The 24149-nt window shown below is 37.1% G+C and overlaps 1 long non-coding RNA gene across 3 annotated transcripts; it reads left to right on the plus strand.

Annotated features, from left to right (window-relative positions):
- Nucleotides 1–107: 107 nt before the first annotated feature.
- LOC125774277 (uncharacterized) lies at nucleotides 108–23249 on the plus strand. Of its 3 annotated transcripts, XR_007420740.1 has the most exons (8): nucleotides 108–124; nucleotides 533–633; nucleotides 956–1281; nucleotides 2147–2214; nucleotides 2707–3182; nucleotides 3999–4376; nucleotides 18730–22021; nucleotides 22974–23249. It is a non-coding gene; the product is annotated as an uncharacterized LOC125774277 (long non-coding RNA). The 3 variants fall into 3 exon arrangements; XR_007420739.1 differs by lacking the exons at nucleotides 108–124; nucleotides 533–633; nucleotides 2147–2214 and having other exon boundaries at nucleotides 717–1213; nucleotides 2843–3182; XR_007420741.1 differs by lacking the exons at nucleotides 108–124; nucleotides 533–633; nucleotides 2147–2214 and having other exon boundaries at nucleotides 717–1077; nucleotides 2843–3182.
- Nucleotides 23250–24149: the final 900 nt, after the last annotated feature.

Below are 24149 nucleotides of genomic sequence, written 5' to 3' on the forward strand. Positions count from 1 at the left end.
GATGATGATTTCGGTCAAAGTTGATGTTTTTGGTCAAAGTTGGTGGGAAACTGGAAGTTTGCAACCAAAGATGATGATTTCGGTCAAAGTAGATGTTTTTAGTCAAAGTTGGTGGAAACTTTAAGTTTGCGACCAAAGTTGATGATTTCGGTCAAAGTAGCTGTGTTTGGTCAAAGTTGGTGGAAACTGGAAGTTTGCAACCAAAGATGATGATTTCGGTCAAAGTAGATGTTTTTGGTCAAAGTTGTGGAAACTGGAAGTTTGCAACCAAAGATGATGATTTCGGTCAAAGTTGATGTTTTTGGTCAAAGTTGGTGGAAACTGGAAGTTTTGCAACCAAAGATGATGATTTCGGTCAAAGTTGATGTTTTTGGTCAAAGTTGGTGAAACTGGAAGTTTGCAACCAAAGATGATGATTTCGGTCAAAGTTGATTGTTTTTGGTCAAAGTTGGTGGAAACTTGAAGTTTGCGACCAAAGATGATGATTTCGGTCAAAGTAGATGTTTTTGGTCAAAGTTGGTGGAAACCCGAGGTTTGCGACCAAAGTTGATGTTTTCGGTCAAAGTTGATGTTTTTGGTCAAAGTTGGTGGAAACTGGAAGTTTGCAACCAAAGATGATGATTTCGGTCCAAAGTTGATGTTTTGGTCAAAGTTGGTGGAAACTTGAAGTTTGCGACCAAAGATGAATGATTTCGGGTCAAAGTAGATGTTTTTGGTCAAGTTGGTGGAAACTGGAAGTTTGCAACCAAAGATGATGATTTCGGTCAAAGTTGATGTTTTTGGTCAAAGTTGGTGGAAACTGGAAGTTTGCAACCAAAGATGATGATTTCGGTCAAAGTAGATGTTTTTGGTCAAAGTTGGTGGAAACTGGAAGTTTGCAACCAAAGATGATGATTTCGGTCAAAGTTGATGTTTTTGGTCAAAGTTGGTGGAAACTGGAAGTTTGCAACCAAAGATGATGATTTCGGTCAAAGTTGATTTTTTTGGTCAAAGTTGGTGGAAACTGGAAGTTTGCAACCAAAGATGATGATTTCGGTCAAAGTAGATGTTTTTGGTCAAAGTTGGTGGAAACTCGAGGTTTGCGACCAAAATTGATGTTTTCGGTCAAAGTTGATGTTTTCGGTCAAAGTTGGTGGAAACTGGAAGTTTGCAACCAAAGATGATGATTTCGGTCAAAGTTGATGTTTTTGGTCAAAGTTGGTGGAAACTCGAGGTTTGCGACCAAAGTTGATGTTTTCGGTCAAAGTTGATGTTTTCGGTCAAAGTTGGTGGAAACTTGAAGTTTGCGACCAAAGATGATGATTTCGGTCATAGTTGATGTTTTTGGTCAAAGTTGGTGGAAACTCGAGGTTTGCGACCAAAGTTGATGTTTTCGGTCAAAATTGATGTTTTCAGTCAAAGTTGGTGGAAACTGGAAGTTTGCAACCAAAGATGATGATTTCGGTCAAAGTTGATGTTTTTTTTCAAAGTTGGTGGAAACTTGAAGTTTGAACCAAAGATGATGATTTCGGTCAAAGTTGATGTTTTTGGTCAAAGTTGGTGGAAACTGGAAGTTTGCAACCAAAGATGATGTTTTCGGTCAAAGTAGATTTTTTTGGTCAAAGTTGGTGGAAACTGGAAGTTTGCAACCAAAGATGATGTTTTCGGTCAAAGTTGATGTTTTCGGTCAAAGTTGGTGGAAACTGGAAGTTTGCAATCAAAGATGTTGATTTCGGTCAAAGTAGATGTTTTTGGTCAAAGTTGGTGGAAACTTGAAGTTTGCGACCAAAGATGATGATTTCGGTCAAAGTTGATGTTTTCGGTCAAAGTTGATGGAAACTCGAGGTTTGCGACCAAAGTTGATGTTTTCGGTCAACGTTGATGTTTTCGGTCAAAGTTCGTGGAAACTGGAAGTTTGCAACCAAAGATGATGATTTCGGTCAAAGTTGATGTTTTTGATCAAAGTTTGATGGAAACTGGAAGTTTGCGACCAAAGTTGATGATTTCAGTCAAAGTAGATATTTTTGGTCAAAGTTGGTGGAAACTCGAGGTTTGCGACCAAAGTTGATGTTTTCGGTCAAAGTTGGTGGAAAGTTGAAGTTTGCGACCAAAGTTGATGATTTCGGTCAAAGTTGATGTTTTCGGTCAAAGTTGGTGGAAACTCGAGGTTTGCGACCAAAGTTGATGTTTTCGGTCAAAGTTGATGTTTTCGGTCAAAGTTGGTGGAAACTGGAAGTTTGCAACCAAAGATGATGATTTCGGTCAAAGTAGATGTTTTTGGTCAAAGTTGGTGGAAACTGGAAGTTTGCAACCAAAGATGTTTTCGGTCAAAGTTGATGTTTTTGGTCAAAGTTGGTGGAAACTGGATGTTTGCAACCAAAGATGATGATTTCGGTCAAAGTAGATGTTTTTGGTCAAAGTTGGTGGAAACTTGAAGTTTGCGACCAAAGATGATGATTTCGGTCAAAGTTGATGTTTTCGGTCAAAGTTGGTGGAAACTCGAGGTTTGCGACCAAAGTTGATGATTTCGGTCAAAGTTGATGTTTTCGGTCAAAGTTGATGTTTTCGGTCAAAGTTGGTGGAAACTGGAAGTTTGCAACCAAAGTTGATGTTTTCGGTCAAAGTTGATGTTTTCGGTCAAAGTTGGTGGAAACTGGAAGTTTCCAACCAAAGATGATGATTTCGGTCAAAGTTGATGTTTTTGGTCAAAGTTGGTGGAAACTCGAGGTTTGCAACCAAAGTTGATGTTTTCGGTCAAAGTTGATGTTTTCGGTCAAAGTTGGTGGAAACTGGAAGTTTGCAACCAAAGATGATGTTTTCGGTCAAAGTAGATTTTTTTGGTCAAAGTTGGTGGAAACTCGAGGTTTGCGACCAAAGTTGATGTTTTCGGTCAAAGTTGATGTTTTTGGTCAAAGTTGGTGGAAACTGGAAGTTTGCAACCAAAGATGATGATTTCGGTCAAAGTAGAAGTTTTTGGTCAAAGTTGGTGGAAACTGGAAGTTTGCAACCAAAGATGATGATTTCGGTCAAAGTAGATGTGTTTGGTCAAGGTTGGTGGAAACTGGAAGTTTGCAACCAAAGATGATGATTTCGGTCAAAGTAGATGTTTTTGGTCAAAGTTGGTGGAAACTGGAAGTTTGCGACCAAAGATGATGATTTCGGTCAAAGTAGATGTTTTTGGTCAAAGTTGGTGGAAACTGGAAGTTTGCGACCAAAGATGATGATTTCGGTCAAAGTAGATGTTTTTGGTCAAAGTTTCTGTAAACTGGAAGTTTGCAACTAAAGATGATGATTTCGGTCAAAGTTGATGTTTTTGGTCAAAGTTGGTGGAAACTCGAGGTTTGCGACCAAAGATGATGATTTCGGTCAAAGTTGATGTTTTTGGTCAAAGTTGGTGGAAACTGGAAGTTTGCAACCAAAGATGATGATTTCGATCAAAAAAGACGTGTTTGTTCAAAGTTGGTAGAAACTGGAAGTTTGCGACCAAAGATGATGATTTCGGTCAAAGTAGATGTTTTTGGTCAAAGTTTCTGTAAACTGGAAGTTTGCAACTAAAGATGATGATTTCGGTCAAAGTTGATGTTTTTGGTCAAAGTTGGTGGAAACTCGAGGTTTGCGACCAAAGATGATGATTTCGGTCAAAGTTGATGTTTTTGGTCAAAGTTGGTGGAAACTGGAAGTTTGCAACCAAAGATGATGATTTCGGTCAAAGTAGCTGTTTTTGGTCAAAGTTGGTGGAAACTTGAAGTTTGCAACCAAAGATGATGATTTCGGTCAAAGTAGATGTTTTTGGTCAAAGTTGGTGCAAACTGGAAGTTTGCAACCAAAGATGATGATTTCGGTCATAGAAGAAGTTTTTGGTCAAAGTTGGTGGAAACTGAAAGTTTGCAACCAAAAATGATGATTTCGGTCAAAGTTGATGTTTTTGGTCAAAGTTGGTGGAAACTGGAAGTTTCCAACCAAAGATGATGATTTCGGTCAAAGTTGATGTTTTTGGTCAAAGTTGGAGGAAACTCGAGGTTTGCGACCAAAGTTGATGTTTTCGGTCAAAGTAGATGTTTATGGTCAAAGTTGGTGGAAACTGGAAGTTTGCAACCAAAGATGATGATTTCGGTCAAAGTTGATGTTTTTGGTCATAGTTGGTGGAAACTGGAAGTTTGTAACCAAAGATGATGATTTCGGTCAAAGTTGATGTTTTTGGTCAAAGTTGGTGGAAACTGGAAGTTTGCAACCAAAGATGATGATTTCGGTCAAAGTTGATGTTTTTGGTCAAAGTTGGTGGAAACTGGAAGTTTGCAACCAACGATGATGATTTCGGTCAAAGTTGATGTTTTTGGTGAAAGTTGGTGGAAACTGGAAGTTTGCGAAAAAAGTTGATGTTTTTGGTCAAAGTAGATGTTTTTGGTCAAAGTTGGTGGAAACTTTAAGTTTGCGACCAAAGTTGATGATTTCGGTCAAAGTAGCTGGTTTTGGTCAAAGTTGGTGGAAACTATAAGTTTGCAACCAAATATGATGATTTCGGTCAAAGTAGATGTTTTTGGTCAAAGTTGGTGGAAACTGGAAGTTTGCAACCAAAGATGATGATTTCGGTCAAAGTAGAAGTTTTTGGTCAAAGTTGGTGGAAACTGGAAGTTTGCAACCAAAGATGATGATTTCGGTAAAAGTTGATGTTTTTGGTCAAAGTTTGTGGAAACTGGAAGTTTGCAACCAAAGATGATGATTTCGGTCAAAGTTGATGTTTTTGGTCAAAGTTGGTGGAAACTGGAAGTTTGCAACCAAAGATGATGATTTCGGTCAAAGTAAATGTTTTTGGTCAAAGTTGGTGGAAACTTGAAGTTTGCGACCAAAGTTGATGATTTCGGTCAAAGTAGCTGTTTTTGGTCAAAGTTGGTGGAAATTGGAAGTTTGCAACCAAAGATGATGATTTCGGTCAAAGTTGATGTTTTTGGTCAAAGTTGGTGGAAACTGGAAGTTTGCAACCAAAGATGATGATTTCGGTCAAAGTAGATGTTTTTGGTCAAAGTTGGTGGAAACTGGAAGTTTGCAACCAAAGATGATGATTTCGGTCAAAGTAGATGTTTTTGGTCAAAGTTGGTGGAAACTGGAAGTTTGCAACCAAAGATGATGATTTCGGTCAAAGTTGTGTAACAGGCTTTGACTTTACCTGTTTTGTCACCTATCTTATCATCGGACTTTCTTCCCGTTCCATCACTTGGTGAAAATTAGTGAAGCGCGGATATATCTTACTGACTTTACGAACGTTGGACACATTGAGACGTTACTCAATGGTCTGGAAATAAACGGACACAGATTGGTTACGTTCTATGCCAAGTCCAGATTAAGTCTGTCTTACTTTGGCCCGGTACTTTATTATATATCATTCTAAAAGTATGCTTAAGTTTGACGCCTTTGTCGTTCTTGGGCGGAGCCTCGCGGGTTGACCTACTTTCTTGCGCTTAAACGCTTTTGTCATAGCGTGGACATGTTTTGCCTCGTAAACAATTTTGGGCTTCGCTGCGCGGGTCAGTTTTGATTTTTGATTTGGTGTTATTAAATAATCATCCGGGTTCTACCTGTTGACGTTTCCAATGGTTGTGGCCAATGCTTACGCAGCACATGTATGTAGCCTACTTGCATTGGACTCATTTACTTTATGTGGGTCATTATAAATTTGGGTTGCATACTTGTGTTGTCTATTTCTTAAATACCGATCTCAAAGTCTGATTTCTGTAATAGCTGTTACTTTAATACTAGCTGTATAGCAGATTAGATATTATCTGCTACACCTCCCCTCTTTAGGAGAATAATGTTATGACTTGAAAAGAATGACATTATTCTTTACAGTTGCGTTTTTATTCTGTTTTTATGTACTGTTGTTTCTTTGTCTGTTATGTTATGTCTGATAACGCAGTTTGTGTCATTGATGTCTATAATTGTGAATGGTCCAATGTATACTGGGTCTAACTTTCTTCTGTTTTCGTTTGTAAGGTATACTTGGTCTCCTAATTTAACATTACTAGGGTTAATATTTTGGTTTAGTACGCTTTGTGTCCTGAATTTTGATTTAATTAAGTTATTTCTAGCTGTTTCGTTGGATTTCTGTAATTTGAATTTCATTTCGTTATAGTATTGTTCTATATTGTAGACTGGATCTATTTTTGTTTTGTATATATCTTGTGGTAAATTAGCTTGTCTTCCGAAAACTAGTTCGTAAGGTGTATATCCTGTAGCTGTGTGCATTGTGGTATTGTAAACAAATTCATAGAATTTTGTCCATTGATCCCAATCATCGTGGTGTTCATTAGTGTAACTCCTTAGATATTCGTTTAGGCTTCTATGATTTCTTTCTAACGCTCCTATTGTTTGTGGGTGATATGCTGTAGCAAATGATTGTTTAATTTTGAGAATTTCGGAAATTTTCCTCAACACTTCGTTGTTGTATTCCAAACCTTGATCTGATTTTAGTTCTACAAAATTTCCAAATGTTAGTATGAAGTTTTCTACCAATGCTTTTGCTATTGTGTTAGCTTCTTTGTTGTAAATGGGTATTATTAATATATACTTGGTTAGTTCACACTGAATTGTTACAGCGTATCTATTGTTATTATTTGTTTTAGGTAGTGGTCCTACTGTATCTATTGCTATTACGTCAAATGGTTTTGAAGGAGTTGTCGTCACAACTGTTTCTTCTTTCGTATGTCTTATCGTTTTATTCGTTATGCATGCTTGACATTTTTGTATGAATTTGCGGATATCTGTCTTCATATGCTTCCAGTTATATTTTTCTTTTAATTTGCTATACAATCGATATTGGCCTATGTGTCCTCCCGAAGGGGTCACATGATAATCCGAGATTATTCTTAGCCTTTCATCCTGCGATTCTATCCACCTGGGCGGAGTATATACGACAATTTCACTATCGGATATAGCTTTATTTGCTATTTCTTTGATTGTCTGCAGGGAATAATACTTGAATATGCTATCATTTGTTGATAGAGCTAGCTTGTTTCTGTTATATTTCTTCGCGATTAGGCATACTTGATGCAGCGCAAACTCTAGTGTTTGGCTTGACTTCGCATTTTTATGTAATGGAATATCGGTGATTCCTAGCGCTTTATTATAATTGTGGTTATATACCACTATCTCGAGTTTATTCTTTGTTTTGGCCGTTTATCATTTTAAGAAGTATTTTTTTTTTGACTTCTGAAGCTTTATTTGCCTCACAGACTGTGGGGTGATCAATCCCTGTCTATTCCTCCTGTTTCTTTTGTTAGAGTTCATCTTTTCTTGTATATTGGTTTTAAGTTTTTCGAGGTAAAGTTTTCTTTAACCTGATTGTTAGGTAGTTCGTTATCCATTTTTTTTTTCTCTCATGGTTCATTTTAAGACATCATTGACGTATTACTTATCTGTCATTGTGCACTTTGAAGATTTTCATGCGTATGTTGCCTCTTTCGTTGGTACTTCTGCCGATTGACATCTTTGTTGGAACTCCTGTCCATTAGTCATCACGATGCGACTACTGTCCGCAAGCATTTTTCATGAGGTTCCTCTTCGATATCTTCCACGTTGGAGACTCCTGTCTCTTGGGATCTCGCCGGTCAACATTTGTGATCCGTGGTCTCGCCTTCCACTATGTCTTGAAACTGAACTGTTTTTGTGAATTTCTTCTCACTTTTTTTTTACTTTGCTGAACTATTATCACTTTCGTGTTATGATTCTTTAGCATCGTAGTTAATCAGTTATAAAGCGAATAATTTTCCGACACTGAGCATAACTGATGCTTTCACTGTTCGATTCGTGGATTATAATAAACGACTTTGTTGCTTGAATATTTGATACAAAATTGTATTGGAGTTTGCTTTAAAATTCCTATCTCAAGTATAGTTCGTTGTATTACTCTAGGTGCTTTATGATCGTTAAATATCGATCTTCGTTCGAACTACTTCTTTGGATGCATTTTCACTTCACTTGCATTTTAATTTGCTTTACTTTTTACAACTTTTCACTCATTTAATGTTTTCTTTATAATATGCACCACTTTTCATTTTTGCGTAGTTAATCATCACATATCACGTTTGGCGCAAATATTTGTCTCTTTTTTTCATCCATCGGTCACGAGAATTTTCCACTTGGGATCAGTTTTCAAAAATAAAATAACACTTCGATGCATATTGCTTAGTTCGCTGGTCAATTTGTTGATTACACGATGCACTTTTTAGCTAGCCGTCGAATTAATTTTTAACGTGGCCATAACTGCACTTTTTTCTTTTTTTCAAACACTCGCTGTTCACGCATCCGAAGATTGCCGATTGAAATCACGGTCGCCATGTAACAGGCTTTGACTTTACCTGTTTTGTCACCTATCTTATCATCGGACTTTCTTCCCGTTCCATCACTTGGTGAAAATTAGTGAAGCGCGGATATATCTTACTGACTTTACGAACGTTGGACACATTGAGACGTTACTCAATGGTCTGGAAATAAACGGACACAGATTGGTTACGTTCTATGCCAAGTCCAGATTAAGTCTGTCTTACTTTGGCCCGGTACTTTATTATATATCATTCTAAAAGTATGCTTAAGTTTGACGCCTTTGTCGTTCTTGGGCGGAGCCTCGCGGGTTGACCTACTTTCTTGCGCTTAAACGCTTTTGTCATAGCGTGGACATGTTTTGCCTCGTAAACAATTTTGGGCTTCGCTGCGCGGATCAGTTTTGATTTTTGATTTGGTGTTATTAAATAATCATCCGGGTTCTACCTGTTGACGTTTCCAATGGTTGTGGCCAATGCTTACGCAGCACATGTATGTAGCCTACTTGCATTGGACTCATTTACTTTATGTGGGTCATTATAAATTTGGGTTGCATACTTGTGTTGTCTATTTCTTAAATACCGATCCCAAAGTCTGATTTCTGTAATAGCTGTTACTTTAATACTAGCTGTATAGCAGATTATATATTATCTGCTACACCTCCCCTCTTTAGGAGAATAATGTTATGACTTGAAAAGAATGACATTATTCTTTACAGTTGCGTTTTTATTCTGTTTTTATGTACTGTTGTTTCTTTGTCTGTTATGTTATGTCTGATAACGCAGTTTGTGTCATTGATGTCTATAATTGTGAATGGTCCAATGTATACTGGGTCTAACTTTCTTCTGTTTTCGTTTGTAAGGTATACTTGGTCTCCTAATTTAACATTACTAGGGTTAATATTTTGGTTTAGTACGCTTTGTGTCCTGAATTTTGATTTAATTAAGTTATTTCTAGCTGTTTCGTTGGATTTCTGTAATTTGAATTTCATTTCGTTATAGTATTGTTCTATATTGTAGACTGGATCTATTTTTGTTTTGTATATATCTTGTGGTAAATTAGCTTGTCTTCCGAAAACTAGTTCGTAAGGTGTATATCCTGTAGCTGTGTGCATTGTGGTATTGTAAACAAATTCATAGAATTTTGTCCATTGATCCCAATCATCGTGGTGTTCATTAGTGTAACTCCTTAGATATTCGTTTAGGCTTCTATGATTTCTTTCTAACGCTCCTATTGTTTGTGGGTGATATGCTGTAGCAAATGATTGTTTAATTTTGAGAATTTCGGAAATTTTCCTCAACACTTCGTTGTTGTATTCCAAACCTTGATCTGATTTTAGTTCTACAAAATTTCCAAATGTTAGTATGAAGTTTTCTACCAATGCTTTTGCTATTGTGTTAGCTTCTTTGTTGTAAATGGGTATTATTAATATATACTTGGTTAGTTCACACTGAATTGTTACAGCGTATCTATTGTTATTATTTGTTTTAGGTAGTGGTCCTACTGTATCTATTGCTATTACGTCAAATGGTTTTGAAGGAGTTGTCGTCACAACTGTTTCTTCTTTCGTATGTCTTGTCGTTTTATTCGTTATGCATGCTTGACATTTTTGTATGAATTTGCGGATATCTGTCTTCATATGCTTCCAGTTATATTTTTCTTTTAATTTGCTATACAATCGATATTGGCCTATGTGTCCTCCCGAAGGGGTCACATGATAATCCGAGATTATTCTTAGCCTTTCATCCTGCGATTCTATCCACCTGGGCGGAGTATATACGACAATTTCACTATCGGATATAGCTTTATTTGCTATTTCTTTGATTGTCTGCAGGGAATAATACTTGAATATGCTATCATTTGTTGATAGAGCTAGCTTGTTTCTGTTATATTTCTTCGCGATTAGGCATACTTGATGCAGCGCAAACTCTAGTGTTTGGCTTGACTTCGCATTTTTATGTAATGGAATATCGGTGATTCCTAGCGCTTTATTATAATTGTGGTTATATACCACTATCTCGAGTTTATTCTTTGTTTTGGCCGTTTATCATTTTAAGAAGTATTTTTTTTTTTTGACTTCTGAAGCTTTATTTGCCTCACAGACTGTGGGGTGATCAATCCCTGTCTATTCCTCCTGTTTCTTTTGTTAGAGTTCATCTTTTCTTGTATATTGGTTTTAAGTTTTTCGAGGTAAAGTTTTCTTTAACCTGATTGTTAGGTAGTTCGTTATCCATTTTTTTTTCTCTCATGGTTCATTTTAAGACATCATTGACGTATTACTTATCTGTCATTGTGCACTTTGAAGATTTTCATGCGTATGTTGCCTCTTTCGTTGGTACTTCTGCCGATTGACATCTTTGTTGGAACTCCTGTCCATTAGTCATCACGATGCGACTACTGTCCGCAAGCATTTTTCATGAGGTTCCTCTTCGATATCTTCCACGTTGGAGACTCCTGTCTCTTGGGATCCCGCCGGTCAACATTTGTGATCCGTGGTCTCGCCTTCCACTATGTCTTGAAACTGAACTGTTTTTGTGAATTTCTTCTCACTTTTGTTTTTTTACTTTGCTGAACTATTATCACTTTCGTGTTATGATTCTTTAGCATCGTAGTTAATCAGTTATAAAGCGAATAATTTTCCGACACTGAGCATAACTGATGCTTTCACTGTTCGATTCGTGGATTATAATAAACGACTTTGTTGCTTGAATATTTGATACAAAATTGTATTGGAGTTTGCTTTAAAATTCCTATCTCAAGTATAGTTCGTTGTATTACTCTAGGTGCTTTATGATCGTTAAATATCGATCTTCGTTCGAACTACTTCTTTGGATGCATTTTCACTTCACTTGCATTTTAATTTGCTTTACTTTTTACAACTTTTCACTCATTTAATGTTTTCTTTATAATATGCACCACTTTTCATTTTTGCGTAGTTAATCATCACATATCACGTTTGGCGCAAATATTTGTCTCTTTTTTTCATCCATCGGTCACGAGAATTTTCCACTTGGGATCAGTTTTCAAAAATGAAATAACACTTCGATGCATATTGCTTAGTTCGCTGGTCAATTTGTTGATTACACGATGCACTTTTTAGCTAGCCGTCGAATTAATTTTTAACGTGGCCATAACTGCACTTTTTTCTTTTTTTCAAACACTCGCTGTTCACGCATCCGAAGATTGCCGATTGAAATCACGGTCGCCATGTAACAGGCTTTGACTTTACCTGTTTTGTCACCTATCTTATCATCGGACTTTCTTCCCGTTCCATCACTTGGTGAAAATTAGTGAAGCGCGGATATATCTTACTGACTTTACGAACGTTGGACACATTGAGACGTTACTCAATGGTCTGGAAATAAACGGACACAGATTGGTTACGTTCTATGCCAAGTCCAGATTAAGTCTGTCTTACTTTGGCCCGGTACTTTATTATATATCATTCTAAAAGTATGCTTAAGTTTGACGCCTTTGTCGTTCTTGGGCGGAGCCTCGCGGGTTGACCTACTTTCTTGCGCTTAAACGCTTTTGTCATAGCGTGGACATGTTTTGCCTCGTAAACAATTTTGGGCTTCGCTGCGCGGGTCAGTTTTGATTTTTGATTTGGTGTTATTAAATAATCATCCGGGTTCTACCTGTTGACGTTTCCAATGGTTGTGGCCAATGCTTACGCAGCACATGTATGTAGCCTACTTGCATTGGACTCATTTACTTTATGTGGGTCATTATAAATTTGGGTTGCATACTTGTGTTGTCTATTTCTTAAATACCGATCCCAAAGTCTGATTTCTGTAATAGCTGTTACTTTAATACTAGCTGTATAGCAGATTATATATTATCTGCTACACCTCCCCTCTTTAGGAGAATAATGTTATGACTTGAAAAGAATGACATTATTCTTTACAGTTGCGTTTTTATTCTGTTTTTATGTACTGTTGTTTCTTTGTCTGTTATGTTATGTCTGATAACGCAGTTTGTGTCATTGATGTCTATAATTGTGAATGGTCCAATGTATACTGGGTCTAACTTTCTTCTGTTTTCGTTTGTAAGGTATACTTGGTCTCCTAATTTAACATTACTAGGGTTAATATTTTGGTTTAGTACGCTTTGTGTCCTGAATTTTGATTTAATTAAGTTATTTCTAGCTGTTTCGTTGGATTTCTGTAATTTGAATTTCATTTCGTTATAGTATTGTTCTATATTGTAGACTGGATCTATTTTTGTTTTGTATATATCTTGTGGTAAATTAGCTTGTCTTCCGAAAACTAGTTCGTAAGGTGTATATCCTGTAGCTGTGTGCATTGTGGTATTGTAAACAAATTCATAGAATTTTGTCCATTGATCCCAATCATCGTGGTGTTCATTAGTGTAACTCCTTAGATATTCGTTTAGGCTTCTATGATTTCTTTCTAACGCTCCTATTGTTTGTGGGTGATATGCTGTAGCAAATGATTGTTTAATTTTGAGAATTTCGGAAATTTTCCTCAACACTTCGTTGTTGTATTCCAAACCTTGATCTGATTTTAGTTCTACAAAATTTCCAAATGTTAGTATGAAGTTTTCTACCAATGCTTTTGCTATTGTGTTAGCTTCTTTGTTGTAAATGGGTATTATTAATATATACTTGGTTAGTTCACACTGAATTGTTACAGCGTATCTATTGTTATTATTTGTTTTAGGTAGTGGTCCTACTGTATCTATTGCTATTACGTCAAATGGTTTTGAAGGAGTTGTCGTCACAACTGTTTCTTCTTTCGTATGTCTTGTCGTTTTATTCGTTATGCATGCTTGACATTTTTGTATGAATTTGCGGATATCTGTCTTCATATGCTTCCAGTTATATTTTTCTTTTAATTTGCTATACAATCGATATTGGCCTATGTGTCCTCCCGAAGGGGTCACATGATAATCCGAGATTATTCTTAGCCTTTCATCCTGCGATTCTATCCACCTGGGCGGAGTATATACGACAATTTCACTATCGGATATAGCTTTATTTGCTATTTCTTTGATTGTCTGCAGGGAATAATACTTGAATATGCTATCATTTGTTGATAGAGCTAGCTTGTTTCTGTTATATTTCTTCGCGATTAGGCATACTTGATGCAGCGCAAACTCTAGTGTTTGGCTTGACTTCGCATTTTTATGTAATGGAATATCGGTGATTCCTAGCGCTTTATTATAATTGTGGTTATATACCACTATCTCGAGTTTATTCTTTGTTTTGGCCGTTTATCATTTTAAGAAGTATTTTTTTTTTTTTGACTTCTGAAGCTTTATTTGCCTCACAGACTGTGGGGTGATCAATCCCTGTCTATTCCTCCTGTTTCTTTTGTTAGAGTTCATCTTTTCTTGTATATTGGTTTTAAGTTTTTCGAGGTAAAGTTTTCTTTAACCTGATTGTTAGGTAGTTCGTTATCCATTTTTTTTTCTCTCATGGTTCATTTTAAGACATCATTGACGTATTACTTATCTGTCATTGTGCACTTTGAAGATTTTCATGCGTATGTTGCCTCTTTCGTTGGTACTTCTGCCGATTGACATCTTTGTTGGAACTCCTGTCCATTAGTCATCACGATGCGACTACTGTCCGCAAGCATTTTTCATGAGGTTCCTCTTCGATATCTTCCACGTTGGAGACTCCTGTCTCTTGGGATCTCGCCGGTCAACATTTGTGATCCGTGGTCTCGCCTTCCACTATGTCTTGAAACTGAACTGTTTTTGTGAATTTCTTCTCACTTTTTTTTTACTTTGCTGAACTATTATCACTTTCGTGTTATGATTCTTTAGCATCGTAGTTAATCAGTTATAAAGCGAATAATTTTCCGACACTGAGCATAACTGATGCTTTCACTGTTCGATTCGTGGATTATAATAAACGACTTTGTTGCTTGAATATTTGATACAAAATTGTATTGGAGTTTGCTTTAAAATTCCTATCTCAAGTATAGTTCGTTGTATTACTCTAGGTGCTTTATGATCGTTAAATATCGATCTTCGTTCGAACTACTTCTTTGGATGCATTTTCACTTCACTTGCATTTTAATTTGCTTTACTTTTTACAACTTTTCACTCATTTAATGTTTTCTTTATAATATGCACCACTTTTCATTTTTGCGTAGTTAATCATCACATATCACGTTTGGCGCAAATATTTGTCTCTTTTTTTCATCCATCGGTCACGAGAATTTTCCACTTGGGATCAGTTTTCAAAAATGAAATAACACTTCGATGCATATTGCTTAGTTCGCTGGTCAATTTGTTGATTACACGATGCACTTTTTAGCTAGCCGTCGAATTAATTTTTAACGTGGCCATAACTGCACTTTTTTCTTTTTTTCAAACACTCGCTGTTCACGCATCCGAAGATTGCCGATTGAAATCACGGTCGCCATGTAACAGGCTTTGACTTTACCTGTTTTGTCACCTATCTTATCATCGGACTTTCTTCCCGTTCCATCACTTGGTGGAAATTAGTGAAGCGCGGATATATCTTACTGACTTTACGAACGTTGGACACATTGAGACGTTACTCAATGGTCTGGAAATAAACGGACACAGATTGGTTACGTTCTATGCCAAGTCCAGATTAAGTCTGTCTTACTTTGGCCCGGTACTTTATTATATATCATTCTAAAAGTATGCTTAAGTTTGACGCCTTTGTCGTTCTTGGGCGGAGCCTCGCGGGTTGACCTACTTTCTTGCGCTTAAACGCTTTTGTCATAGCGTGGACATGTTTTGCCTCGTAAACAATTTTGGGCTTCGCTGCGCGGATCAGTTTTGATTTTTGATTTGGTGTTATTAAATAATCATCCGGGTTCTACCTGTTGACGTTTCCAATGGTTGTGGCCAATGCTTACGCAGCACATGTATGTAGCCTACTTGCATTGGACTCATTTACTTTATGTGGGTCATTATAAATTTGGGTTGCATACTTGTGTTGTCTATTTCTTAAATACCGATCCCAAAGTCTGATTTCTGTAATAGCTGTTACTTTAATACTAGCTGTATAGCAGATTATATATTATCTGCTACACCTCCCCTCTTTAGGAGAATAATGTTATGACTTGAAAAGAATGACATTATTCTTTACAGTTGCGTTTTTATTCTGTTTTTATGTACTGTTGTTTCTTTGTCTGTTATGTTATGTCTGATAACGCAGTTTGTGTCATTGATGTCTATAATTGTGAATGGTCCAATGTATACTGGGTCTAACTTTCTTCTGTTTTCGTTTGTAAGGTATACTTGGTCTCCTAATTTAACATTACTAGGGTTAATATTTTGGTTTAGTACGCTTTGTGTCCTGAATTTTGATTTAATTAAGTTATTTCTAGCTGTTTCGTTGGATTTCTGTAATTTGAATTTCATTTCGTTATAGTATTGTTCTATATTGTAGACTGGATCTATTTTTGTTTTGTATATATCTTGTGGTAAATTAGCTTGTCTTCCGAAAACTAGTTCGTAAGGTGTATATCCTGTAGCTGTGTGCATTGTGGTATTGTAAACAAATTCATAGAATTTTGTCCATTGATCCCAATCATCGTGGTGTTCATTAGTGTAACTCCTTAGATATTCGTTTAGGCTTCTATGATTTCTTTCTAACGCTCCTATTGTTTGTGGGTGATATGCTGTAGCAAATGATTGTTTAATTTTGAGAATTTCGGAAATTTTCCTCAACACTTCGTTGTTGTATTCCAAACCTTGATCTGATTTTAGTTCTACAAAATTTCCAAATGTTAGTATGAAGTTTTCTACCAATGCTTTTGCTATTGTGTTAGCTTCTTTGTTGTAAATGGGTATTATTAATATATACTTGGTTAGTTCACACTGAATTGTTACAGCGTATCTATTGTTATTATTTGTTTTAGGTAGTGGTCCTACTGTATCTATTGCTATTACGTCAAATGGTTTTGAAGGAGTTGTCGTCACAACTGTTTCTTCTTTCGTATGTCTTGTCGTTTTATTCGTTATGCATGCTTGACATTTTTGTATGAATTTGCGGATATCCGTCTTCATATGCTTCCAGTTATATTTTTCTTTTAATTTGCTATACAATCGATATTGGCCTATGTGTCCTCCCGAAGGGGTCACATGATAATCCGAGATTATTCTTAGCCTTTCATCCTGCGATTCTATCCACCTGGGCGGAGTATATACGACAATTTCACTATCGGATATAGCTTTATTTGCTATTTCTTTGATTGTCTGCAGGGAATAATACTTGAATATGCTATCATTTGTTGATAGAGCTAGCTTGTTTCTGTTATATTTCCTCGCGATTAGGCATACTTGATGCAGCGCAAACTCTAGTGTTTGGCTTGACTTCGCATTTTTATGTAATGGAATATCGGTGATTCCTAGCGCTTTATTATAATTGTGGTTATATACCACTATCTCGAGTTTATTCTTTGTTTTGGCCGTTTATCATTTTAAGAAGTATTTTTTTTTTTTGACTTCTGAAGCTTTATTTGCCTCACAGACTGTGGGGTGATCAATCCCTGTCTATTCCTCCTGTTTCTTTTGTTAGAGTTCATCTTTTCTTGTATATTGGTTTTAAGTTTTTCGAGGTAAAGTTTTCTTTAACCTGATTGTTAGGTAGTTCGTTATCCATTTTTTTTTCTCTCATGGTTCATTTTAAGACATCATTGACGTATTACTTATCTGTCATTGTGCACTTTGAAGATTTTCATGCGTATGTTGCCTCTTTCGTTGGTACTTCTGCCGATTGACATCTTTGTTGGAACTCCTGTCCATTAGTCATCACGATGCGACTACTGTCCGCAAGCATTTTTCATGAGGTTCCTCTTCGATATCTTCCACGTTGGAGACTCCTGTCTCTTGGGATCTCGCCGGTCAACATTTGTGATCCGTGGTCTCGCCTTCCACTATGTCTTGAAACTGAACTGTTTTTGTGAATTTCTTCTCACTTTTTTTTTACTTTGCTGAACTATTATCACTTTCGTGTTATGATTCTTTAGCATCGTAGTTAATCAGTTATAAAGCGAATAATTTTCCGACACTGAGCATAACTGATGCTTTCACTGTTCGATTCGTGGATTATAATAAACGACTTTGTTGCTTGAATATTTGATACAAAATTGTATTGGAGTTTGCTTTAAAATTCCTATCTCAAGTATAGTTCGTTGTATTACTCTAGGTGCTTTATGATCGTTAAATATCGATCTTCGTTCGAACTACTTCTTTGGATGCATTTTCACTTCACTTGCATTTTAATTTGCTTTACTTTTTACAACTTTTCACTCATTTAATGTTTTCTTTATAATATGCACCACTTTTCATTTTTGCGTAGTTAATCATCACATATCACGTTTGGCGCAAATATTTGTCTCTTTTTTTCATCCATCGGTCACGAGAATTTTCCACTTGGGATCAGTTTTCAAAAATGAAATAACACTTCGATGCATATTGCTTAGTTCGCTGGTCAATTTGTTGATTACACGATGCACTTTTTAGCTAGCCGTCGAATTAATTTTTAACGTGGCCATAACTGCACTTTTTTCTTTTTTTCAAACACTCGCTGTTCACGCATCCGAAGATTGCCGATTGAAATCACGGTCGCCATGTAACAGGCTTTGACTTTACCTGTTTTGTCACCTATCTTATCATCGGACTTTCTTCCCGTTCCATCACTTGGTGAAAATTAGTGAAGCGCGGATATATCTTACTGACTTTACGAACGTTGGACACATTGAGACGTTACTCAATGGTCTGGAAATAAACGGACACAGATTGGTTACGTTCTATGCCAAGTCCAGATTAAGTCTGTCTTACTTTGGCCCGGTACTTTATTATATATCATTCTAAAAGTATGCTTAAGTTTGACGCCTTTGTCGTTCTTGGGCGGAGCCTCGCGGGTTGACCTACTTTCTTGCGCTTAAACGCTTTTGTCATAGCGTGGACATGTTTTGCCTCGTAAACAATTTTGGGCTTCGCTGCGCGGATCAGTTTTGATTTTTGATTTGGTGTTATTAAATAATCATCCGGGTTCTACCTGTTGACGTTTCCAATGGTTGTGGCCAATGCTTACGCAGCACATGTATGTAGCCTACTTGCATTGGACTCATTTACTTTATGTGGGTCATTATAAATTTGGGTTGCATACTTGTGTTGTCTATTTCTTAAATACCGATCCCAAAGTCTGATTTCTGTAATAGCTGTTACTTTAATACTAGCTGTATAGCAGATTAGATATTATCTGCTACAGTTGATGTTTTTGGTCAAAGTTGGTGGAAACTGGAAGTTTGCAACCAAAGATGATGATTTCGGTCAAAGTTGATGTTTTTGGTCAAAGTTGGTGGAAACTGGAAGTTTGCAACCAAAGATGATGATTTCGGTCAAAGTAGATGTTTTTGGTCAAAGTTGGTGGAAACTCGAGGTTTGCGACTAAAGTTTCTGTTTTCGGTCAAAGTTGAGGTTTTTGGTCAAAGTTGGTGGAAACTGGAAGTTTGCAACCAAAGATGATGATTTCGGTCAAAGTTGATGTTTTTGGTCAAAGTTGGTGGAAACTGGAAGTTTGCAACCAAAGATGATGATTTCGGTCAAAGTAGCTGTTTTTGGTCAAAGTTGGTGGAAACTTGAAGTTTGCGACCAAAGTTGATGATTTCGGTCAAAGTAGCTGTTTTTGGTCAAAGTTGGTGGAAACTGGAAGTTTGCAACCAAAGATGATGATTTCGGTCAAAGTAGATGTTTTTGGTCAAAGTTGGTGGAAACTGGAAGTTTGCAACCAAAGATGATGATTTCGGTCAAAGTAGATGTTTTTGGTCAAAGTTGGTGGAAACTGGAAGTTTGCAACCAAAGATGATGATTTCGGTCAAAGTAGATGTTTTTGGTCAAAGTTGGTGGAAACTTGAAGTTTGCGACCAAAGTTGATGTTTTCGGTCGAAGTTGATGTTTTTGGTCAAAGTTGGTGGAAACTGGAAGTTTGCAACCAAAGATGATGATTTCGGTCAAAGTAGATGTTTTTGGTCAAAGTTGGTGGAAATTCGAAGTTTGCGACCAAAGTTGATGATTTCGGTCAAAGTAGCTGTTTTTGGTCAAAGTTGGTGGAAACTGGAAGTTTGCAACCAAAGATGATGATTTCGGTCAAAGTAGATGTTTTTGGTCAAAGTTGGTGGAAACTGGAAGTTTGCAACCAAAGATGATGATTTCGGTCAAAGTAGATGTTTTTGGTCAAAGTTGGTGGAAACTGGAAGTTTGCAACCAAAGATGATGATTTCGGTCAAAGTAGATGTTTTTGGTCAAAGTTGGTGGAAACTTGAAGTTTGCGACCAAAGTTGATGATTTCGGTCAAAGTAGCTGTTTTTGGTCAAAGTTGGTGGAAACTGGAAGTTTGCAACCAAAGATGATGATTTCGGTCAAAGTTGATGTTTTTGGTCAAAGTTGGTGGAAACTGGAAGTTTGCAACCAAAGATGATGATTTCGGTCAAAGTAGATGTTTTTGGTCAAAGTTGGTGGAAACTGGAAGTTTGCAACCAAAGATGATGATTTCGGTCAAAGTAGATGTTTTTGGTCAAAGTTGGTGGAAACTTGAAGTTTGCGACCAAAGTTGATGTTTTCGGACAAAGTTGATGTTTTTGGTCAAAGCTGGTGGAAACTGGAAGTTTGCAACCAAAGATGATGATTTCGGTCAAAGTAGATGTTTTTGGTCAAAGTTGGTGGAAACTTGAAGTTTGCGACCAAAGTTGATGATTTCGGTCAAAGTAGCTGTTTTTGGTCAAAGTTGGTGGAAACTGGAAGTTTGCAACCAAAGATGATGATTTCGGTCAAAGTAGATGTTTTTGGTCAAAGTTGGTGGAAACTGGAAGTTTGCAACCAAAGATGATGATTTCGGTCAAAGTAGATGTTTTTGGTCAAAGTTGGTGGAAACTGGAAGTTTGCAACCAAAGATGATGATTTCGGTCAAAGTAGATGTTTTTGGTCAAAGTTGGTGGAAACTGGAAGTTTGCAACCAAAGATGATGATTTCGGTCAAAGTAGATGTTTTTGGTCAAAGTTGGTGGAAACTGGAAGTTTGCAACCAAAGATGATGATTTCGGTCAAAGTTGATGTTTTTGGTCAAAGTTGGTGGAAACTGGAAGTTTGCAACCAAAGATGATGTTTTCGGTCAAAGTAGATGTTTTTGGTCAAAGTTGGTGGAAACTCGAGGTTTGCGACTAAAGTTGATGTTTTCGGTCAAAGTTGATGTTTTTGGTCAAAGTTGGTGGAAACTGGAGGTTTGCAACCAAAGATGATGATTTCGGTCAAAGTTGATGTTTTTGGTCAAAGTTGGTGGAAACTCGAGGTTTGCGACTAAAGTTGATATTTTCGGTCAAAGTAGATGTTTTTGGTCAAAGTTGGTGGAAACTGGAAGTTTGCAACCAAAGATGATGATTTCGGTCAAAGTTGATGTTTTTGGTCAAAGTTGGTGGAAACTCGAGGTTTGCGACTAAAGTTGATGTTTTCGGTCAAAGTAGATGTTTTTGGTCAAAGTTGGTGGAAACTGGAAGTTTGCAACCAAAGATGATGATTTCGGTCAAAGTAGATGTTTTTGGTCAAAGTTGGTGGAAACTTGAAGTTTGCGACCAAAGTTGATGATTTCGGTCAAAGTAGATGTTTTGGTCAAAGTTGGTGGAAACTGGAAGTTTGCAACCAAGATGATGATTTCGGTCAAAGTTGATGTTTTTGGTCAAAGTTGGTGGAAACTGGAAGTTTGCAACCAAAGATGATGATTTCGGTCAAAGTAGTTGTTTTTGGTCAAAGTTGGTGGAAACTTGAAGTTTGCGACCAAAGTTGATGATTTCGGTCAAAGTAGCTGTTTTTGGTCAAAGTTGGTAGAAACTGGAAGTTTGCAACCAAAGATGATGATTTCGGTCAAAGTTGATGTTTTTGGTCAAAGTTGGTGGAAACTCGAGGGTTGCGACTAAAGTTGATGTTTTCGGTCAAAGTTGATGTTTTTGGTCAAAGTTGGTGGAAACTGGAAGTTTGCAACCAAAGATGATGATTTCGGTCAAAGTTGATGTTTTTGGTCAAAGTTGGTGGAAACTTGAAGTTTGCGACCAAAGTTGATGTTTTCGGTCAAAGTAGATGTTTTTGGTCAAAGTTGGTGGAAACTGGAAGTTTGCAACCAAAGATGATGTTTTCGGTCAAAGTAGATGTTTTTGGTCAAAGTTGGTGGAAACTCGAGGTTTGCGACTAAAGTTGATGTTTTCGGTCAAAGTTGATGTTTTTGGTCAAAGTTGGTGGAAACTGGAGGTTTGCAACCAAAGATGATAATTTCGGTCAAAGTTGATGTTTTTGGTCAAAGTTGGTGGAAACTGGAAGTTTGCAACCAAAGATGATGATTTCGGTCAAAGTAGATGTTTTTGGTCAAAGCTGGTGGAAACTGGAAGTTTGCAACCAAAGATGATGATTTCGGTCAAAGTAGATGTTTTTGGTCAAAGTTGGTGGAAACTGGAAGTTTGCAACCAAAGATGATGATTTCGGTCAAAGTAGATGTTTTTGGTCAAAGTTGGTGGAAACTGGAAGTTTGCAACCAAAGATGATGATTTCGGTCAAAGTAGATGTTTTTGGTCAAAGTTGGTGGAAACTGGAAGTTTGCAACCAAAGATGATGATTTCGGTCAAAGTTGATGTTTTTGGTCAAAGTTGGTGGAAACTCGAGGTTTGCGACTAAAGTTGATGTTTTCGGTCAAAGTAGATGTTTTTGGTCAAAGTTGGTGGAAACTGGAAGTTTGCAACCAAAGATGATGATTTCGGTCAAAGTTGATGTTTTTGGTCAAAGTTGGTGGAAACTGGAAGTTTGCAACCAAAGATGATGTTTTCGGTCAAAGTAGATGTTTTTGGTCAAAGTTGGTGGAAACTCGAGGTTTGCGACTAAAGTTGATGTTTTCGGTCAAAGTTGATGTTTTTGGTCAAAGTTGGTGGAAACTGGAGGTTTGCAACCAAAGATGATGATTTCGGTCAAAGTTGATGTTTTTGGTCAAAGTTGGTGGAAACTCGAGGTTTGCGACTAAAGTTGATGTTTTCGGTCAAAGTAGATGTTTTTGGTCAAAGTTGGTGGAAACTGGAAAATTGCAACCAAAGATGATGATTTCGGTCAAAGTTGATGTTTTTGGTCAAAGTTGGTGGAAACTCGAGGTTTGCGACTAAAGTTGATGTTTTCGGTCAAAGTAGATGTTTTTGGTCAAAGTTGGTGGAAACTGGAAGTTTGCAACCAAAGATGATGATTTCGGTCCAAGTAGATGTTTTTGGTCAAAGTTGGTGGAAACTTGAAGTTTGCGACCAAAGTTGATGATTTCGGTCAAAGTAGATGTTTTTGGTCAAAGTTGGTGGAAACTGGAAGTTTGCAACCAAAGATGATGATTTCGGTCAAAGTTGATGTTTTTGGTCAAAGTTGGTGGAAACTGGAAGTTTGCAACCAAAGATGATGATTTCGGTCAAAGTAGTTGTTTTTGGTCAAAGTTGGTGGAAACTTGAAGTTTGCGACCAAAGTTGATGATTTCGGTCAAAGTAGCTGTTTTTGGTCAAAGTTGGTAGAAACTGGAAGTTTGCAACCAAAGATGATGATTTCGGTCAAAGTTGATGTTTTTGGTCAAAGTTGGTGGAAACTCGAGGTTTGCGACTAAAGTTGACGTTTTCGGTCAAAGTTGATGTTTTTGGTCAAAGTTGGTGGAAACTGGAGGTTTGCAACCAAAGATGATGATTTCGGTCAAAGTTGATGTTTTTGGTCAAAGTTGGTGGAAACTCGAGGTTTGCGACTAAAGTTGATGTTTTCGGTCAAAGTAGATGTTTTTGGTCAAAGTTGGTGGAAACTGGAAGTTTGCAACCAAAGATGATGATTTCGGTCAAAGTTGATGTTTTTGGTCAAAGTTGGTGGAAACTCGAGGTTTGCGACTAAAGTTGATGTTTTCGGTCAAAGTAGATGTTTTTGGTCAAAGTTGGTGGAAACTGGAAGTTTGCAACCAAAGATGATGATTTCGGTCAAAGTAGATGTTTTTGGTCAAAGTTGGTGGAAACTTGAAGTTTGCGACCAAAGTTGATGATTTCGGTCAAAGTAGATGTTTTTGGTCAAAGTTGGTGGAAACTGGAAGTTTGCAACCAAAGATGATGATTTCGGTCAAAGTAGATGTTTTTGGTCAAAGTTGGTGGAAACTGGAAGTTTGCAACCAAAGATGATGATTTCGGTCAAAGTTGATGTTTTTGGTCAAAGTTGGTGGAAACTCGAGGTTTGCGACTAAAGTTGATGTTTTCGGTCAAAGTAGATGTTTTTGGTCAAAGTTGGTGGAAACTGGAAGTTTGCAACCAAAGATGATGATTTCGGTCAAAGTTGATGTTTTTGGTCAAAGTTGGTGGAAACTGGAAGTTTGCAACCAAAGATGATGTTTTCGGTCAAAGTAGATGTTTTTGGTCAAAGTTGGTGGAAACTCGAGGTTTGCGACTAAAGTTGATGTTTTCGGTCAAAGTTGATGTTTTTGGTCAAAGTTGGTGGAAACTGGAGGTTTGCAACCAAAGATGATGATTTCGGTCAAAGTTGATGTTTTTGGTCAAAGTTGGTGGAAACTCGAGGTTTGCGACTAAAGTTGATGTTTTCGGTCAAAGTAGATGTTTTTGGTCAAAGTTGGTGGAACCTGGAAGTTTGCAACCAAAGATGATGATTTCGGTCAAAGTTGATGTTTTTGGTCAAAGTTGGTGGAAACTCGAGGTTTGCGACTAAAGTTGATGTTTTCGGTCAAAGTAGATGTTTTTGGTCAAAGTTGGTGGAAACTGGAAGTTTGCAACCAAAGATGATGATTTCGGTCCAAGTAGATGTTTTTGGTCAAAGTTGGTGGAAACTGGAAGTTTGCAACCAAAGATGATG

Source organism: Anopheles funestus, unplaced genomic scaffold, assembly GCF_943734845.2.
Source record: "Anopheles funestus unplaced genomic scaffold, idAnoFuneDA-416_04 scaffold_301_ctg1, whole genome shotgun sequence".
Taxonomy (NCBI): domain Eukaryota; kingdom Metazoa; phylum Arthropoda; class Insecta; order Diptera; family Culicidae; genus Anopheles; species Anopheles funestus.